We start from the raw sequence: 20,961 nt of genomic DNA, 5'->3' as shown, positions 1-20,961 counted from the left end.
TAGGGAACTGGTTGTGGAAAAGATAATCGTGGGAACTGGGGCTTCAATCAGCAACACATGGTTATTTCGTTGGAGCACATGCGTAGCTATACAGGGGTTCGTGGTGTAGTGATTCTCTGATTTTTGTGAAAAGATTTGTGAGGTATTCATGGATGATTTCTCAGTTTATGGATCCTCTTTTGATGATTGTTTGAGAAACCTTGATCGAGTTTCGCAGAGATGCGAAGACACTAGTCTCGTCCTGAATTGGGAAAAGTGTCACTTTATGGTTAATGAAGGCATTGTCTTGGGGCACAAGATCTCTGAGAGAGGTATTGAATTTGATAAAGCCAAAGTTGATGCTATTGAAAATATGCCATGTCCCAAGGACATAAAAGGTATAAGAAGTTTCCTTGGTCACGCCGGTTTTTATAGGAGGTTCATTAAGGACTTTTCTAAAATCTCTTGGCCTCTGACTAATTTATTGCAAAAAGATATTCCTTTTGTCTTTGATGATGATTGTGTAGAAGCATTTGAAATACTTAAGAAAGCTTTGATCACTGCACCTATTGTTCAGCCACCTGATTGGAATTTACCTTTTGAAATTATGTGCGATGCTAGTGATTATGCTGTAGGTGCTGTTCTAGGGCAAAAAGTCGATAAGAAATTGAATGTTATCCAGTATGCTAGTAAGACTCTTGATACTGCCCAGATAAATTATGCTACTACTGAAAAAGAATTCTTAGCAGTTGTGTTTGCATGTGATAAGAACTTATATCGTTGATTCTAAAGTTACTATTCACACTGATCATGCTGCTATTAAATATCTTATGGAAAAGAAAGGTGCTAAGCCTAGACTCATTAGATGGGTTCTCTTGCTCCAAGAATTTGACTTGCATATTATTGATAGAAAGGGAGCTGAGAACCCCGTTGCAGATAACTTGTCTAGGTTAGAGAATGTTCTTGATGACCCATTGCCTATTAATGATAGCTTTCCTGATGAACAATTAGCGGTCGTTAATTCTTCTCGTACTGCTCCTTGGTATGCTGATTATGCTAATTACATTGTTGCTAAATTTATACCACCTAGTTTCACATACCAGCAAAAGAAAAAGTTCTTTTATGATTTAAGATATTACTTCTGGGATGATCCACACCTTTATAAAGAAGGAGTAGATGGTGTTATTAGACGTTGTGTGCCTGAGCATGAACAGGGACAGATCCTACGCAAGTGTCACTCTGAATCCTATGGAGGACACCACGTTGGAGATAGAACTGCACACAAGGTACTATAATCTGGTTTTTATTGGCCTACTCTCTTCAAAGATGCTCGTAAGTTTGTCTTATCTTGTGATGAATGTCAAAGAATAGGTAACATTAGTAGACGTCAAGAAATGCCTATGAATTATTCTCTTGTTATTGAACCATTTGATGTTTGGGGCTTTGATTATATGGGAACCTTTTCCTGCCTCTAATGGTTATACACATATTTTAGTTGCTGTTGATTACGTTACTAAGTGGGTAGAAGCTATTCCAACTGGTAGTGCTGATCATAACACCTCTATTAAAATGCTTAAAGAAGTTATTTTTCTGAGGTTTGGAGTCCCTAGATATCTTATGACTGATGGTGGATCACATTTTATTCATGGTGCTTTCCGTAAGATGCTTGCTAAGTATGATGTCAATCATAGAAGCGCATCTCCTTATCATCCGCAGTCTAGTGGTCAAGTAGAGTTGAGCAATAGAGAGCTCAAATTAATTTTGCAAAAGACTGTTAATAGATATAGAAAGAATTGGTCCAAAAAACTTGATGATGCATTATGGGCCTATAGAACTGCATATAAAAATCCTATGGGTATGTCTCCATATAAGATGGTTTATGGAAAAGCATGTCATTTACCTCTTGAACTTGAACATAAGGCATATTGGGCTATTAAGGAGCTCAATTATGACTTTAAACTTGTCGGTGAGAAGAGGTTGTTTGATATTAGCTCACTTGATGAATGGAGAGCCCAAGCATATGAGAATGCCAAGCTATTCAAAGAAAAAGTCAAACGCTGGCATGACAAAAGGATATAAAAGCGTGAGTTTAACGTAGGAGACTATGTGTTATTATTCAACTCTCGTTTAAGATTTTTTGCAGGAAAACTTCTCTCAAAATGGGAATGTCCTTACGTTATCGAGGAGGTCTATTGTTCTGGTGCCATAAAAATCAACAACTTCGAAGGCACGAGTCCAAGGGTGGTAAACGGTCAAAGAATTAAACATTATATTTCAGGTAATCCTATCAATGTTGAAACTAATATTATTGAAACCTTAACCCCTGAGGAATACATAAGGGACACTTTCCAGAATGTTCCAGACTCCGAAAAGGTATAGGTATGTGGTATGGTAAGTAAACCGACTCCGAAACAACTCAAATGTCATTTTTTATCAGTTTTGGAATATTTAAGAATTTTAGGAAGGAAGAAGTAGTCCGAAAGGGACACGAGGCTCCCACGAGAGTCGAGGGCGCGCCCCCCTACTGGGCGTGCCCCCTGTCTCGTGGGCACCTCATGTGCCTCCCGGACTCTGTTTTCTTGCACATTACGTATTTTGGTCGGTAAAAATTCATTATGTATACTCCCGAAGGTTTTAACCACCATACCTCGACAAAATCCTCTGTTTTTGTTTTGAGTTGTTTCTGCAGCAGATTTGGAGCAAGATGTCGTCCCAAGATTCGTAGGGAGAGAGTTACATGGCTGATTATATCGCAAACCCAAAAGCTTGTGGGGATGTGGAACATTATGGCTGGACCACGAAGGAAGAAGAAGACTATGATCCAAAGGGGAAGGAGGAGAGAAGCTCCAATGAAGAGGACGATCCACTACCTCAACCTGGCGATATGCATGTGGAGTTCAAGAAGTCAAGCCTCCCTAAGGTCCGATCTATCCCACCACGTTTTTTTGCAGGACAGCAAGGTGGCATTATGCCAAAAGATAATGAAACTGGAGCTCGAGAATGAGGATCTGAGGGAGGAAAATTTTAGCCTCAGACGCAAGCTAGAGAAGAAAAATGCAACAACTCCACCATCACCACCTTTGAAGAAAGAGATCTAAGTACATGGGTATGGGCACTCCCCTTGGCAACTGCCAAGCTTGGGGGAGGTGCCCCGGTATCGTATCACCATCACACTCCTATCTTTACCGCTTTATTTAGTTTGATCCTTTTAGTAGTATCTTGATCTAGTAGATTGAAATTTTGATATCAAGTAGTTTGAGTTTTGCTTTGTGATCTTCTTTTGTAATCGAGTCCGTGAGCTATCTATAATAAAGATTAGTGTTGAGTCAAGGGCTTTGCTATGTTGCTATGATCTCGAGAAAGTAGAAAGAATAAAAGAGTTCATATTGATCTTATGGATAGTGATAACTTCACACATAGAAAGTATGAGGCATAAAAATAATTGAGAGTTGATAAACTTAGCCTTGGTCATCATTGCAATTAATAGGAAGTGATAAGGAAAGAGGGGTTCACATATAAATATATTATCTTGGACACCTTTTATAATTGGGAGCACTCATTAAGTATGACATGCTAAAAGAGTTGACGTTGGACAAGGAAGACAACGTAATAGTTTATGTTTTCCGACATCTCAGTTAAAGTATATTGTCATTGAGCTTCCAAACATGTTGAGCTTGCCTTTCCCCCTCATGCTAGCCAAATTCCTTGCACCAAGTAGAGATACTACTTGTGCTTACAAATATCCTTAAATCCAGTTTTGCCATGAGAGTCCACCATACCTACCTATGAATTGAGTAAGATCCTTCAAGTAAGTTGTCATGTTGCAAGCAATAAAAATTGCTATCTAAATATGTATGACTTATTAGTGCAAAGAAAATAAGCTTTGTACGATCTTGTTATGGAAGTAATAAAAGCGACGGACTGCATAATAAAGGTCCACATACAAGGGGCAATATAAAGTGACATTCTTTTGCATTAAGATTTTGTGCATCAACCCTAAACGCACATGACAACCTCTACTTCCCTCTGCGAAGGGCCTATCTTTTACTTTATGTTTTTACTTTATGCTTGAGTCAAGGTGATCCTCACCTTTCCCTTTTTCATTTTATCCTTTGGCAAGCTCCTCGTGTTTGAAAGATCATGATATATATATCCAATTGGATGTAAGTTAGCATGGGATATTATTGTTGACATCACCTAAAGGTGAATACATTGGGAGGCAACACAATAAGCCCCTATCTTTCTCAATGTTCGGCTAAAACTCCATAACCACAAGTATTGTGTGAGTGTTAGCAATTATAGAAGACTACAAGATAGTTGAGTATGTGAGCTTGCTGAAAAGCTCTATTGTTGACTCTTTCTGATGTTACGATAAATTGCAATTGCTTCAATGACTGAGATTATAGTTTGTTAGTTTTCAATGAAGTTTTTGAACCATACTTGACATTGTGAATTGATTGTTACTTGAGCATAAGAAATCATATCTATATATGTTGCTGTTATAAGAATGATCATGATGCCCTCATGTCCGTATTTTATTTTTATAGACACCTCTATCTCTAAACATGTGGACATATTTTTCGATTTCGGCTTTCGCTTGAGGACAAGCGAGGTCTAAGCTTGGGGGAGTTGATACGTCCATTTTGCATCATGCTTTATATCTATATTTATTGCATTATGGGCTGTTATTACACATTATATCTCAATACTTATGGCTATTCTCTCTTATTTTACAAGCTTTACCATGAAGAGGGGGAATGCCGGCAGCTGGAATTATGGCTGGAAAAGGAGCAAACATTGGAAACCTATTCTGCACAGCTCCAAAAGTCCCGAAACTCCACGAAACATCTTTTTGGAATTAATAAGAGTTATTGAGCAAAAGAAATACAGCAGGGGGCCCACACCCTGTCCAGGAGACAGGAGGGCACCCCCCCTACAGGGCGCGCCCCTATCTCCTAGGCCCCCTGGTGGGCCTCCGGTGTCCATCTTCTGCTATATCAGAGCTTTTACCCTGGAAAAAATCGTGGGCAAGCTTACGGGACGAAACTCCGCCGCCACGAGGCGGAACCTTGGCGGAACCAATCTAGGGCTCTGGCGGAGCTATTCTACCGGGGACACTTCCCACCGAGAGGGGGAAATCATCACCAACGTCATCACCAACGATCCTCTCATCAGGAGGGGGTCATTCTCCATCAACATCTTTACCAGCACCATCTCCTCTCAAAACCCTAGTTCATCTCTTGTACCCAATCTTGTATCAAAACCACAAATTGGTACCTGTGGGTTGCTAGTAGTGTTGATTACTCCTTGTAGTTGATGCTAATTGGTTTACTTGGTGGAAGATCATATGTTCAGATCCTTTATGCATATTATTACTCCTCTGATTATGAACATCAATATGCTTTGTGAGTAGTTACGTTTGTTCCCGAGGACATGGGTGAAGTCTTGCTATTAGTAGTCATGTGAATTTGGTATTCGTTCGATATTTTGATGAGATGTATGTTGTCTTTTCCTCTAGTGGTGTTATGTGAACGTCGACTACATGACACTTCACCATTATTTGGGCCTAGAGGAAGGCATGGGGAAGTAATAAGTAGATGATGGGTTGCTAGAGTGACAGAAGCTTAAACCCTAGTTTATGCATTGCTTCGTTAGGGGCTGATATGGATCCATATGTTTAATGATGTGGTTAGGTTTACCTTAATACTTCTTTTGTAGTTGAGGATGCTTGCAATAGGGATTAATCATAAGTGGGATGCTTGTCCAAGTAAGGGCAGTGCCCAAGTACCGGTCCACCCACATATCAAATTATCAAAGTACTGAACGCGAATCATATGAACATGATGAAAACTAGCTTGACGATAATTCCCATATGTCCTCGGGAGCTCCTTTCTCATTATTAAAAATTGTCCAGGCTTATCCTTTGCTACATAAAGGATTGGGCCACCTTGTGGCACTTTATTTACTTTATTTACTTGTTACTCGTTATTTATCTTATCACAAAACTATCTATCACCTACAATTTCAGTGCTTGCAGAGAAAACCTTACCGAAAACCGCTTATCATTTCCTTCTGCTCCTCGTTGGGTTCGACAGTCTTACTTATCGAAAGGACTACGATTGATCCCCTACACTTGTGGGTCATCACTTACCCTCTCCCCTAACAAACTACCTCCCACGGCCTTCCAACCGCTCATCGATCGTTGTGACGCATACCTTGCAGGTTGACGCGCTCTGCTTCTGTCACGTGGTGGTCGCCTTGTCCTTATGTCGATAGTCCTGGATAGTCTCCCTACCTATTTTATGATGTGCTTCTCTATACCGTTTAGCGTCCTCGGGGACATTGATAAGCGTCGTAGGATTTTTTTCTGGTCTAGTGATGATTCTTTCTCTGGGGCCAAGTGCCTTGTTGCGTGGGATCGGGTATGTATGCCCAAACTAGCTGGTGGTCTTGGTGTCAAAACTTGAGAGCACAAAATTTTTGCCTTATGTTGAAATTTGCACTCAAATTTTTGCATGCTCCACTTTTCCCCTAGAAAGATTGGATTATCAACCACTCTCCACTGCATGTAGGACTAGGCAAAAATGCTTCTTTCCTTGGGAAAGCCATTTTTAAACACCTCCCTGCTCTTCGCGAAATCTCATAGGTTTCCGTTGGATCAGGATCCTCCACATATTTTTGGCTAGATCATTGGGTTCTCCTCGAACCTTTGAGCATTATTTTCCCTTCCCTCTTCACCCACCACACAAAACCAAATGCTCTTGTTGCTAATATTACGATGGATGGCATTGATCTGGGTTTGCGTAGCCGGTTAACCGTAACTGCTTCCAATGAACTTGCTTCCTTGAGACTTCTGCTGCAGGATGTGAGACTTTCAGGGTTGCCCGACTCCAGGACGCTGCTTAATGGCTCCTCCTTCACCACCAAAGGAGCATATGATGCATTGGCATCCCAGCTTGCTGATCCCATGCTTGCATGCATATGGGATGCCCGCGTGCCTAGCCGGGTGCGTGTCCTCGGCTGACTTCTCTACCTCGACAGGCTCAACACTAGGGCCAACCTTCATCGTAAGACTCTTCTTGAGTCTTCTTCATGCCCACGATGCGGGGACGCGCTAGAGGATCATGCTCATCTCTTCTTCACCTGCCCAGCTGCTCGGGCTATCTGGGACGCCATTGGTTTTCGTCCATGTTTTTTCCCTTTTGCAGCTATATGGTCCCCACCATCCCATCAGGGCCTTCCAGTGACCGTGTGGCCTCTCATTGTGCTACTCATCACATGGAAAATCTGGGATTCTCGGAATGCTAAAACATTTAGGGACATAGATTCTACCGCCTCTGATGTTCTTAGAGGCATCGTCGCTGACCTCACCCTCTGGTCCCACCGCCTCAGAAAGGCGGATGACAAAGTCCACGCCAGATTGTGGCGGGACTTCTTTTCTTCTCGCCTTATCTAGTTTGTAAAAATACCATTACTTTTTGAAATATATTCGGGTGGGAGCCTTTCTCCCCCGGTGACCGTTTAAAAAAATACATTTTCAACCGTTAATATCTTTTAGACCAATATTACATATGGGAGATATTTTATATATTTGATATTCTGGTGTAAAGACCTTTAGAACAAGATCAGTTTTGGGTACATTTCAAATACATTTAATTTTCAACATTTCAACTTATTTCACTCTATATATTCTGTGTGAAACTGCTTATTTTAGTGTTTGAAACTTATTTCACTCTATATATGAAACATATGAAACATGTTATTTCACTCTGTGTGAATCTAATTATGTTAGTCGGATTTAAAAATAACATGTTTCACACATTTCAAAAAGTAGCTATTTTCATAGATTTCGCTTAGTTCAAAAATCTAATTTCACTAATTTCATATATTTTAATTATTTCAGAGAAATATGTGTTTGAATGATATTTTTTATATGAGTGAAATAGTTTTTAAATTGAAATGTTTTTTGTGAAAAATCCTTATTTATTTCTGTATTTTGTGAGTGTAATGTGTTTTCTGAAACTAGTGAAATGAGCGAAATCTATATTTTGTAACGAGTAAAATCACTTTTTTGAAACAAGTGAAATATAGTATTTCAATTGACTGAATGTAATGTGTTTTCTGGAATAAGTAAAATTAGTTTCTTGCAACGAATGAAACATAGTTTGAAAAAAAATATTTTTTTGTGATGTGTGAAATAAGTTTTTTAAACGAGTGGAATATAGTACTTCAAATGAGTGAATCTAATGTGTTCTCTGAAATGAGTGAAATACGTTTTTTCAACTGAGTGAAATTAGTTGTTTGTAATAAATGAAATATTATTTTGAAATAATGAAATCAATTTGTAAATGAGTGAAATCTGTGTTTCAAATTAGTGAAATAATTTGTTCAGAATGAGTAAACTCTGTTTATTAAATGAGTAAAATCGTATTTTTTGTAATGTGAAATTAATTGAAACAGTAAATATTCAATCTAGCAAAATTGTATCCAAGACCGGTCTTGTTTTAAAGGTCTTATCACCCTGAATTCAAATGTACAAAAAAAATTCATTAATGAAAATTTGGTTCATAAGTTATTAACCATTCAAAGTATGACCAGCAAATAAAATGCAACTACTTTATTTGGGGGAGAGAACTCATGCGCCGTCCTTTTTATGAGTCACCCACTAAGTCACATCTAAAACTGCCACATATCTGACATGCACAGATGTATTGCTTTGTCTACTGTTTGTATTACATTGTAAATTATTTTTACTTTATACACAAAAAGCTAGCACGAATCTCAGAGAAAGCAATTGAACGGCAGATTCTCCACCGGTAGCTCCAGCTCCGGTAAAGAAACTTGGTCGACATCACCAAGCTTAGTCGGATCAGGCTTCTCGAAGCAGCTCGTATTTGCTCGACTGACCGCCCTGCTCCGGAGGCTCATCCTCGCCGCGTTGTGCCGTGGCCCGTAGGGAGCAGCGCAATGTTGACGAATAGCGTCCGATCAATCCATCAGTACGAGACACTTGTTCCACGCTTGTGCATGGCGCTCCGCGGATTGATTAAACTCGACCTCCGATCGTGTACGTGTGCGCTGGTGGGCAGGTTCGCCAGAGCCCGAGTTCAGCATGGTCGGTCGCCGGACCCCGGCGGCGGAAACTTGCAGTAATTTTCCGGGGGGGATGTGATGTGCCCTGAGCTGCATGCTACCCTGGTCGATCCAAGTATTCTTCATAACTCGGTGTGTAGTATGATTGTATGAATAGTAATTACTCTAATATAAACCCTGCACGACATGGAACTTTTTTTCTCACGGATCATGGAGAGCTTTATTGCTTTAATAACATCCGATTACAATCTGCCCGAAGGCTGCTAATAAGGAAGCTAGGGCACTCATCCAGCCAGCAGTCTGACACCGACAAGGTGCAGGCTTGCTTAGCACAAAGATCAGCCAAACGATTACCATCCCTCAGGATGTGCCTAATAGAAAAAGAGATAAAACTTTCCGACTTCTTCTCAATATCATCTAAGATAGGCGCAATAACTGAAAGTAAGTTGTTGCGCGATAACCAAAGCTTCAGCACCTCTAAGCAATCTATCTCCATCACAACGTGTGAGAATCCACGTAGTTGGGCGAAGATAACGCCTTCATAGAGAGCCAATGGTTCGGCAATCAGAGGATCAGTTACTCCATGGAAGGGTTTACTCCAAGCTCCTAGGAAGGAGAGGTGAGAGCGAGCTACTCCACCTCCTCCTGCGCAATGTGCCTCGGTATTTGTTGCTCCGGCCGTGTTGATTTTTACCCAGCCAACATCCGGCGGCCGCCATTGCACCCCCATGATGTCGCGCCCAGGTTTAGGTAGATCAAGTAGTAGTAGATCATCGCGGACGGCTTTCAAAGCTTGGAAAGGATCGAAAAACCTTATCATGGGTCCATCGATTCCTGTCTGCCCATATAGCATGCATTATAGTCACAATCTTGCATCTATCTTGGACTAAAATGATGTCATCCACTAGTATATCTTTTGCCCACGTTGCCGGATGTAGATTGGGTAGTTTAAGACCTAAAAGGTCTCTTGTTGCTGCCCAATACTGCCTGGCATGTGAGCAAGTTACTAGCGCATGCCACAGGTCTTCTACACCCGCTTTGCAAAGATCACACCTCGCTATTGTCCTGATATGAAGGTGCAGGAGAGTGGCATAGTCCGGCAAGATGCCGCGAAGGACTCGCCACCAGAAGACACAGACCCTTGGGATTACGTTGAGCTTCCACAAGGCTGTCCAAAGATGTTTATTCGACAATGAAGTTTCCGCTATCGTCCCTTCCTCTTGAGCAGACTGCTCTTTCCGAGTCATGAGAGCACGATATGCCATTTTGACAGAATAAACACCAGACCGTTCCAAGGCCCATGCATAGAAGTCGTCTCCACCAGATGCTCGCAAAGGAATGTTCAATATTGCATCAGCATCCGAAGCAAGAAAAATACGCCGTACTTTGTCCACCAGCCAAGAACCATTCTGATGGTCAATTAGTTCTGACACCTTGTCAATATGATCACTGCCAAGGCGCCCAATGGGCTTGAGTGTGGCTGTGTTAGGGATCCAGCGATCTTCCCAAACTGAGATGGATTCGCCGTTGCCCACTTGCTTGATTAGTCCCGTTTCCACTGCACGTCGACGGCAATGATGGCCTTCCATGTCGTAGAAGCGATTTGGGCGTTGTAGCGTCCATAAATTCGCAATTAGGGAAATACTTCCCCTTTAGGACTCTTGAGCAAAGGGAGTCGGGGTGTGTGACAAGCCTCCAGCCATGTTTCCCGAGCAAAGCTAGGTTGAATTGTTCGAAATCCCGAAATCCCATACCTCCCTTGACTTTTGGTGACAAGAGTTTGTCCCACGAGAGCCAATGTAGAGATCGCCTGTCAATGAAACTACTCCACCAATACTTCGACATAGATGATGTGAGTTGTTTGCGTACATTCTTTGTCAACTGAAAGCAAGTCATGCTAGTTTACTACTACGTACGTACGTTGTCCAAAGATAGTACCTGGCATTCACAAAAGGGATCGTAGGTTAAATATGTAAAGGCGTAGTGACCGTTTGGTGCACGCAGTTACGGATAGGATGCTGCGATAAGCGGCAAAGAGATGAGGGCACTGGGCACAGCTACAGCCCGCCACGTATGGCATCTTCCGTCAGAACCGGCACGCACACCAGCAGCAAAGCTACTGTGCCTACCTGCTTGCTAGGGCCGTAGGGCGGCCATGCGCGTCGTCCGTCGGTGCATGTGTGCCGGTCGGTCTGTTCTATGCGACCGATGAAACCGGCCGAACGATGTCCGAAAGTTAAGTCAAACGCTTTGAACGTATAGCATGCAATAACTGTAGTTGGTGTCTTTTTTTTCGAGAGTACGCCAAAAGCGTACCTTAGCTTTATAGAAGAAAGAGAAGTAATTACAAGAGAGCCGGCCGATGTGCGAACACAAAAGTCGGGGAACAACTCGCCCACTCCAACACCCGACTACCCTAGGCTAATTCCTCACGAATCGTTGTAGGCCTCCTACTCCTACACCAGCTTGTTTCCACTCGGCGATCTCGTCTAGAATCTGGAATGGAAGCTCGCTCGCTGTTTTCTGCTCGCTGAACCTATTGAAGACCCTAGCATTCCTCTGTTTCCAGAGGGCCCACGCCACCGCCGTCACCAGCGTGTCAAATCCTCTGCGGTCCTGCCCTCTGAATCTCTTCCGCATCGTCAGCCACCAGTCTTTGAACTCATCCGACTCCCCTGGTTCCTGCACCTGGATTGCAATGAGGTTAAATACCTTATACCACACCTCCCGAGCATACCTGCAGTTTGCCAAAATGTGTTTCACATTGTCAACAGCCTGCAAGCACGTGTAACAGGCCGGCGGCTGATCTTGTAAACCGAACTGTCGTCGGTGTCATCTTTTTTTTTGGGATAAGGTGCTGGTCAACGTCGGCGATATTACCTGCCCATGTGGGCGCTCGTGACGAGGACGACGACGGCTCGTAGACGTCCCAGCGAACGTTGGCCAGCACCGGCCGTACGGATGTGGACGCGCCACCGGTACGATTTAGACACGCCGATCGCGATACTGGAACGTTCGTCGCGCCGGCCACCCAGGGTAGGAAAGCACCGTCCGGGGCCGACCTGTTACGGTGGTGGACAAAGGCGCAAAGCACTGCCGTCACGTCGTCACAGGCTACGAATAGTCAGTCGAAAACGATGACGACATGCGCGCGGATTAAAAGACAGATCCATTTTGGACGAGATCAAAAGACAGATCCATTTTGGACGAGCGGCCTGCTACCACTAACAGAATAGGCCCCTATACTACTAGTTCGAGTTAATTGCACGTTCGTACCACACTTCAGCACCTACTCACGGATTGATACCACTACTCCAAAGTTTTGCAATTCAGTACCAACTCAAAGGCTAAATGTTGCAAAACGGTCTAAACTGTGTATAAATGCGTATTGACGGCGTATCTGACTACTGGGACCCGCTGCCAGGGGCTGATGTGGCATGCTCTTTTGCAAAAAGAGCCCTTACCTTTTGTTTAATCACGAATATATCCTCTGTTTGTCAAAAAAGGGTGTTGCCGCAAAAAATATTTCTTTCAAAAATAACCACACGCGTGCTTGCTGCCGGGTTTCGAACCGAGGCCGTGCTGTTGCATGCGTTAGCTGGCTGCCGCTGCGCCACTGCTGCTATTGGTTCAACAATGACACGTAAATTCTTTTATAGCTGACGTCGAACTTTACGAAGTACAAAAACGCACGCCTGTCCGCCGGAAATCGATCCGCGCCGAGGCGTTCGCAGCAAGCGCGGCTTGCTGCCTCTCTGCCCCACGGTATCCTATGCGTAACCTCGTTCGTATGCGTCTCTAAACTGTGAGCAGTTCCGGTTTTTATACAATAGAAAAAAATATTATATAACATTAAAAAAGTTCATCCCGTCGTATAATTAAATATATGTTCATTGCATCATATATTAAAAGTTCATCGTATAAAAGTGTATCGTATATTAAAAAATGTTCACCAAATCTTCTAATATATATATATATTAAACATTTATTAATATACAATGATCTTATTTAAATATATGATTTCGTATTATAGAAAGTTTATCGTTTTCGGGAAAAAAGTTGAAAAATGTTTGTGCATTTGAAAAAAATGTTCAGAATATTTTTGGGAAAAGTTGAACGCGTAAATGTGATATAAATTGTTTAACTGTGATAAAATTTTCTTACATTTGTTCTTTTTTAATCCACATATATTTTATAAAAAAGTTCATGCTTGGCACTAAATAATACTAACCCACATGAAATCTTGCCGCATGTGGGTTCTACTCTGATGCTTGGCACTAACTTGTACTAATATATAACCACAAAAAACTAATAATTAATATCTTTTTCATGTCTTTATGTATTAATATCCTGATAAAAAGATGTTGTCAATGTGCAGGCGTCACTCCCCTAAAAAAATGTGAAAAATACTGGGAGTTTTAACAAGCTGGAAGAATACTGGAGGAATGCCATAGCCATCCAGGTGCAGGAGACGAAAGAAATAGTGATGTCGGCACAACAGCAGTCGATGTGCAAAAAAACTAATAATTAATATCCGTTTGTGCCACCGTTGGGCTGCACTGGGACGCGGTTGGGCTGTCCTGCGGCCCACGTGATGCTGGTTCTCGTCCAGGTCGAGCGATTGAGGGATTGAGGGCGAGGCACACAGGAGTGGCGGATTGTGAATCCAGCGGCGGTTACTTCGCCCACCAGCAACCACGCCGCCGTGACGCACTCACCCCTCGTCGCCTAACACCAGATCTGGATCTGGGCGACGCCCACACCGCCACCACATCACCCACCTGTGCGCCCCACTAGCATCGCCGACCACCACCGCCCTGGCGAACCAGCGAAGAGGAGAGGAAAGGAAGGAGATGGGAGAGGGGCACCGGTGCTCCGGCGAGCCAGCGACGGGGCTCCGGCGAGGTTGAGGCGACGGGGCTCCGGCGAGCAAGCCCGGCAAGGTCGAGGCAGCGGGGCACAGGGGAGGCGGCAGGGAGTGATTAAATTTAAAACAAAGGTGTTTTCTGCAAAAAAATATGCCAAATTGGCTCCTGACACGCGGGACCCAGCGGTCAGATACGCCATCAATACGTCTTTATACACAGCTTAGACCATTTTGCAACACTTAGACCCCGAGTTGGTACTGAACTGCAAAACTTTTAAGTAGTGGTATCAATTCGTGAGTAGGTGTTGAACTATGGTATCAACATGCAATTAACTTTACTAGTTCAAATCTTTGCAAATGCTACTCCCTCCGTATAAAAACTCATACGGCAGGGACTCATACAAACACGACAGAGCGCTGTGGCATTCACAAGAACATGCACAATAATTTGCAGTACTCCTAGCTTTGATTGATTTATTAGCGTGCAAAATTTTTCAGCAATACACGTATGTAACAAGTAGATCTATACATGGTGTACACGCCTCTATTTTTCGTCCAAACTAAAAAAGAACGGAAAAACTAACACCCACACGTGTGGGCGTTTGCACATCGCCCACACGCCTCCATCACCACTCATTTTGCCACGTATGGACAAATGACATCAGCAAAAAAAGTTTGGTTTTCGGCTTAAAAATATTTTATCTCCTAATTAAAAAGCGAATTAAAAATTTGTTTTCACCATTAAATCCATCTCGACGAGATCTTCAAAACTAGACCCCATGTTGATATGTTTTGACGAATTTTTTTTCTAAAAGTTGCCATGATGTTTACACTACAGTTGCCATAATGCTTAAACTAAAATTGCCATGTGGCAATTTTAGTTTATAGATCATGGCAATTTGAGTTTTCCAATGATGGCAATTTCAGTACTTTGATCATGGAAATATTTTTTTGTATGAACCATGGCAATTTTAAGTGCATGTATCATGGCAATTTTAATTTATGAGGCATGGCAAATCTAATTTCTTAATTTCTCGTTTTATAATATGTCAAAATTTATTATTAAATGTAGAAGAAAATAGCTGAAACATATCATGACAACTTCAGTGTAAACATCATGACAATTCATGTGCAACAGACACGGCAACTTTTAACCAAAAAATAATTTCGTCGAAATATATTGATATGAGATCTAGTTTCGAAGATCTCGCACGAGGGATTTAATGGTGAAAATGGATCTTCAATCGAATTTTTCATTTAAGAGATAAAACATTTTAAAAACAGAAAATTCAAAAAGATTTCCACATGCATGCATGCAGTGACATGGCGTAGTCTGTGTGCTATAGGACGTGTGGACATGTTTGACTTCCACCACACATGTGGGCGTTAGCGTTATCCAAAAAGAAACACATATTAGATTGATCTGCAATACCAAAAAACGTGTAGATCGATCCTTATCCAGAGTATCGTTCTTTACAGAAAATCATTCTGCGACGACCCAGCCGGGCAAACGCCGGCATGCAGCGAGCCTACGCGGCCGATGGCGCCGGGAAGTACTTCACGGCACCGGCCTCAAGAGCTCGACGTAGCAGGTTGGTGGTCTCGTCGCCAGCCTTGTAGTCCAGGCTCTCGTCGTTGTAGATGTCCCATCATTTCTTCATGAGCATCTTGATGTCCTCCCTGTCCATGTTGGTCTCCTCGCAGGTGTACCTCCACGGCTTCGAACCCGGCATCATTCATGCATGGCATAGAAACATCGATCATGAATTCATAATTAAGATTCATCTGTGAGAAAATCGATGACAAAGGACGTACTGCAGCGCAGTAGTGCACGACCTTACCTTCTCGAGCTCGACGTTCTCGGGGTGCCTCCAGAGCATGACGAGCTCCAGGTTGTACACCGGGGGGATGCGCTTCACGTCCCTGAAGAACATGTTGAGGAAGTCCTGCTCGGCGAAGGGGGTGGGATCAGTGACGACGAGCTTGTCGAGGAGGGCCTTGGCAGTGGCGAGGCTGGGCTCGTGCACGAACATGCCGGCGTTGAAGGAGAGCGGCGGCGGCAGCACACCGAGCTCGCGCTCCGGCCACGCCACCCTGTCCGGGCACTGCTGGCAGTAGCCGATCTTGTACTGCGGCGTGTGGCTCCACGTCTTCTCACAGAAGCAGTCCATGACGGCGTAGAAGCTGCCCTTGTCGAGGTCGAAGAGGTGGTCGATGTTGTCGAACATGTTAGAATAAAATTCGAGGCATATCGTTGATCATCCAACGACCAAGCAATCACACGAACACGACACTGAGATTTGTTAACGAGATCCACTGGTATGGCTACATCCCCGGGGCCTGACTACGGGCGCTCCTCCCCGTGACACCATCACAATACCGCACACTGGCCGTCCGGGCGCTGGCACACGCCGCCGGCTCCCCCTTGCGCGCCTGTGCTATTATGTTGGCATAGGTTACATCGTGTGTCTACCCAGGATACAAGTGTCCAACTAGGACACGACTCCACATCCTATGTAAACACAATATAACTCATAGTCCAACTGTAACCAACCTTTACACAATATTCAACACAACTCCAACAAACTCCACCTTGGCGAATATTCTCCACCACCTTGGATTCGTCCATGCGTCAAACTTCCATGTACATTGAACTTGAGTTTATCCCATGAGTATCGCTGCTACTCCAAAGACTCCATGTGACTCCACCTGCAACTTGTAGTTCCTTCTTTCCTTGACCATAGTCAACACTCAAACAAAAGTTAAATTCCTTGTTACTCTAGTTTATGGACCAACTTCCAGAGTATCAGTCAAACACCATCATAATAACCCGCAAGTATACGGGATCAATGTAGCCTCATTCGATAAGTAAGAGTGTCGAACCCAACAAAGAGCTAAAGGTAGAATAAATATTCTCTCAAGTCATATCTGCCACTGATACGACTCTACGCACGCTTAGTGTTCGCTTTACCTAGAACAAGTATGAAACTAGAAGTACTTTGTCGGTGTGATAGGATAGGTTTGCAAGAATATAAAGAATGCGTAAATAAAAAGTAGAGGCTGTTTAGATAAAGATGCAATAAAGTAAGTAGAGCGACTGTGGAAAAGTGGTGGTAGGAGTTGTGAAATTGTCCCTAAGCAATTGACTATTTACTAGACCGATAATCACTATTGCAATTCTATTTGAGAGAGAGGCATAAGCTAACATACTTTCTCTTCTTGGATCATATGCACTTATGATTGAAACTCTAGCAAGCATCCGCAACTACTAAACATCATTAAGGTAAAACCCAACCATATTATTAAAGTATAAAGTCCCCTTTATCCCATACGCAAACAACCTACTTACTCGGATCTGTGCTTTTGTCACTCACGCCACCCACCATAAGCAAATCATGAACATATTGCAAACCCTACAACGGGAATCCCTCACGCTTGCGCGACACGGAGGGCACAATAGGACAGCACCAATAATAAAACATGCAATTCAAACCAATCATAGCAATTCATCAATCACTGGTAGGACAAAGAAAATCAACTCAGACATCATAGGATGGCAACACATCATTGGATAATAATATGAAGCATAAAGCACCATGTTCAAGTAAAGAGTACAGCGGGTTGCGGGAGAGTGGACCGCTGAATATAGATGGGGGAAGGTGATGGAGATGTTGGTGAAGATGATGGCGGTGTTGGTGAAGATCGCGGTGATGATGATGGCCCCCCGCTGTGTTCCGGCGCCACCGAAAGCAAGGGGGAGAGAGAACCCTTCTTCTTCTTCTTCCTTGACCTTCTCCTTAGATGGGATAAGGGTTTCCCCTCTGGTCCTCGGCTCCCATGGCGTGGGAGGGGCGAGAGCACCTCCGAGATTGGATATGTCTCTCTGTCTCTCTCTGTTTCTGCGCTCTCACATTCTGCCCCTTCACCGTTTCTTTTATATCCGGAGATCCGTAACTCCGGTTGGGGTGAATCATTCGCCCAGATCTTTCTCATAAAATTAGCTTTCTTGCGGCAAAAGAAGTGCGTCAACCGCCTTACGGAGTGCCCAGGAGAGTCCAGGGTGCGCCTGCCTCCCTGGGGCGCGCCCCCCTGTCTCGTGGCCCCCTCGGGCACCGTCTCGCGTTGATTCTTCCTCCCAAAAATCATAAATATTCCAAAATAATTCTCCGTCCATTTTTATCCCGTTTGGACTCCGTTTGATATTGGGTTTCTGCGAAACATAAAACATGCAACAAAGAGGAACTGGTATTGGGCACTGGATCAATATGTTAGTCCCAATAATAATATAAAGAGTTGCCAAAAGTATATGGAAGTTGAATAATATTGGCATGAAACAATAAAAAATTATAGATACGACGGAGACGTATCAGCATCCCCATGCTTAATTCCTGCTCGTCCTCGAGTAGGTAAATGATAAAAAGATAATTTTTGATGTGGAATGCTACCTAGCATAATCTTGATCATATGTGTAATCATGGCATGAATATTAAGACACGAGTGATTCAAAGCAATAGTCTATAATTTGACATAAAAACAATAATACTTAGGGCATCGCAACAAACAATCATGTCTTTCAAAATATCAATGCTTCAGAACGTTATCCCTACAAAATCATATAGTCTTGTATGCTCCCTTTTCTTAACACAAGGTACCCCTCATGCCTATCCCGATGTCAGCCAAGCAATTGTTTCATACTTTAGTATTCTCAATCTTTTTCAACCTTCACGCAATACATGAGCGTGAGCCATGGATATATCACTATGGGTGGAATAGAATATGATGGTGGAGGTTATGTGGAGAAGACAAAAAAAGAGAAAGTCTCACATCTACGCGGCTAATCAACGGGCTATGGAGATGCCCATCAATTGATGTCAATGCGAGGAGTAGGAATTGCCATGCAACGGATGCACTAGAGCTATAAGTGTATGAAAGCTCAAACTAAAAACTAAGTGGGTGTGCATCCAACTTGCTTGCTCATGAAGACCTAGGGCATTTGAGGAAGCCCATCGTTGGAATATCAAGCTATATAGCGACCCGACCTCAGATGGTCAAGTCTCTGTGCTCAGGTGTCATCCCTGGATCAGTAATGCTGACACCACACAGTACTTCAAAGGATTTATAATAGAGTAGCAATCACACACTTATTACATCGATGTCCCAAAAGAGGACTTATTACAATAATCATGGCTTAAGGCCATCTAATAACGATAACAGTGGAAGACTTGGAAGATAAATGAGTCCATCAACTCCAACGGCATCACTGAGTATAGAACCACGACCTAAAAGCACCTTACTCGTCGTCTGAAAAGTCTGCAACATGAAACGTTGCAGCCCGAAAACGGGTCAGCACATGGAATATGCTGGCAATGTAACACATAGAGAATAACAATGGAGATAGGCTATACTACATGCATATGTGGCTGGTGGTAAAGCTCTATGGTTACAGTTTTTGCGAAAAGCCAATTTTTCCCTACTGCAAAGGAATAAATTTATTTAACTATCATGGTGGTTGTTAAACATTGAGAATGGTTGACAGCATCCTCAATCCCAATTAAAAGTAATCATTAAGAAACCCAACAATATTAGATTTAGAGTAACATGTTGAGATTCACATGATATTCAAGTACTAGATACTCAAGATGTCCATAACCGGGGACACGGCTAATCATGATTAGTTTGTACACTCTGCAGAGGTTTGCGCACTTTTCCCCACAAGACTCGATCGCCTCCGTTTGGTTTCTCGCACTACATGGTGTTTGAGAAACGGATGACCGAGACATAGTCTTTCAGAAGCGCTAGCACCTTACGACGGGTAGACCGGTACACCTACATCCCCTACATCTGCTAGTCTACCACTATAAGAGTTCGCACGACTTAGTCAACTATGCCAGAGCCCATAATGGCTTGTGGCTGCACACGGAAGTTACTAGCATGAATTATCTTATGATCCCTTTGAGCCTGGGTGGCGGTCCATAGGAAAATCACACAGTAACCCCGGGATTTCCAAAAAAAAAAACAGGCAATCACTGGATACCCCAGGTGCCTCAATCCACCCAGCTGTGTATTTAAGTTGCCACCTTAGATAAACCATTAATTAACAATCTCACATCTGTCATGGATATTCACTCACACAATCCACGTCTACTAGCATAGCATGGCATAATAAGCAAACGCAGAAGTAACTCCCAAAGGTTTCATAAGTAATACAGGTAATAGGCACTACCTCATCTACTTCCCATCCCACAATTTAATTAGATCCTAATCATGCAATGTTTGAGGATTGATCTAATGCATAAAAACTGGGTAGTAGAAAAGATATGATCAAGTGTTACTTGCCTTGCTGATGATCCGCGAAACCTAGAGATTCGAAGTAACAAGCGGCGCACTCCGGGTGATCTATCGCAGACAGACAACAAGCATACAATAAGTACTCATCTAATGCACAGGTAAATCTCTAATAAAAGATCTAACCAGAAAGTTCAACTTAAGAACCCTGGTGGCAAAAGAATCAAATCAAATAAAGCAACAAAGGTCAAACGGCGAAAAGAAAACAGCTCGGTTCTAGCAAATTGAAACTAGGTCAAATTTTACAGCAGCAAAACTTTGTTTAAGTTGATTAGTCGGAACGGCGGTTTCGAAACGAAACTCCAGGCGCTTGAATCACCTGATTTCGATAAATGAGCGAGAAGATAAACTAGAACGAAGATCGGATCTGAAATCGCGATCAGAAAAATAGCGGAATAAATCCGATTAAAAGAAAAACGACAAACGGTTAAACGAACGGACGTTCGTTAACCGGGGATAACCGGTGATCACGTTTGTTAAGATGAACGGTCCGGCGAACGCTCGCTAAACAACAAAACAAAAAAAAAACCGATCTAGGGTTTTTTGAAAAAAACCGAAACATCGAAAAATAAACCGGAACGGTTTATTAGAAAACCGAACCGGGCGAGGGGCGGCGTGGCGCGGGGCTACCTCGTCGGCGCGGGCTCCGGCGGGGCGGCGGCTAGGCGCGGGGCGAC

The 20,961-nt window shown here is 43.0% G+C and overlaps 1 pseudogene; it reads right to left on the bottom strand.

Moving 5' to 3' along the window:
• Nucleotides 1-15,468: 15,468 nt before the first annotated feature.
• LOC119360986 overlaps nucleotides 15,469-20,961 on the bottom strand; it is a 34,483-nt pseudogene continuing 28,990 nt past the window's right edge.

The sequence above is a fragment of the Triticum dicoccoides genome, chromosome 2B (assembly GCF_002162155.2).
Source record: "Triticum dicoccoides isolate Atlit2015 ecotype Zavitan chromosome 2B, WEW_v2.0, whole genome shotgun sequence".
In the NCBI taxonomy this organism is placed as follows: domain Eukaryota; kingdom Viridiplantae; phylum Streptophyta; class Magnoliopsida; order Poales; family Poaceae; genus Triticum; species Triticum dicoccoides.
Note: the sequence above shows the minus strand (reverse complement) of the source record. Positions and strands in the feature narration are given on the sequence as shown.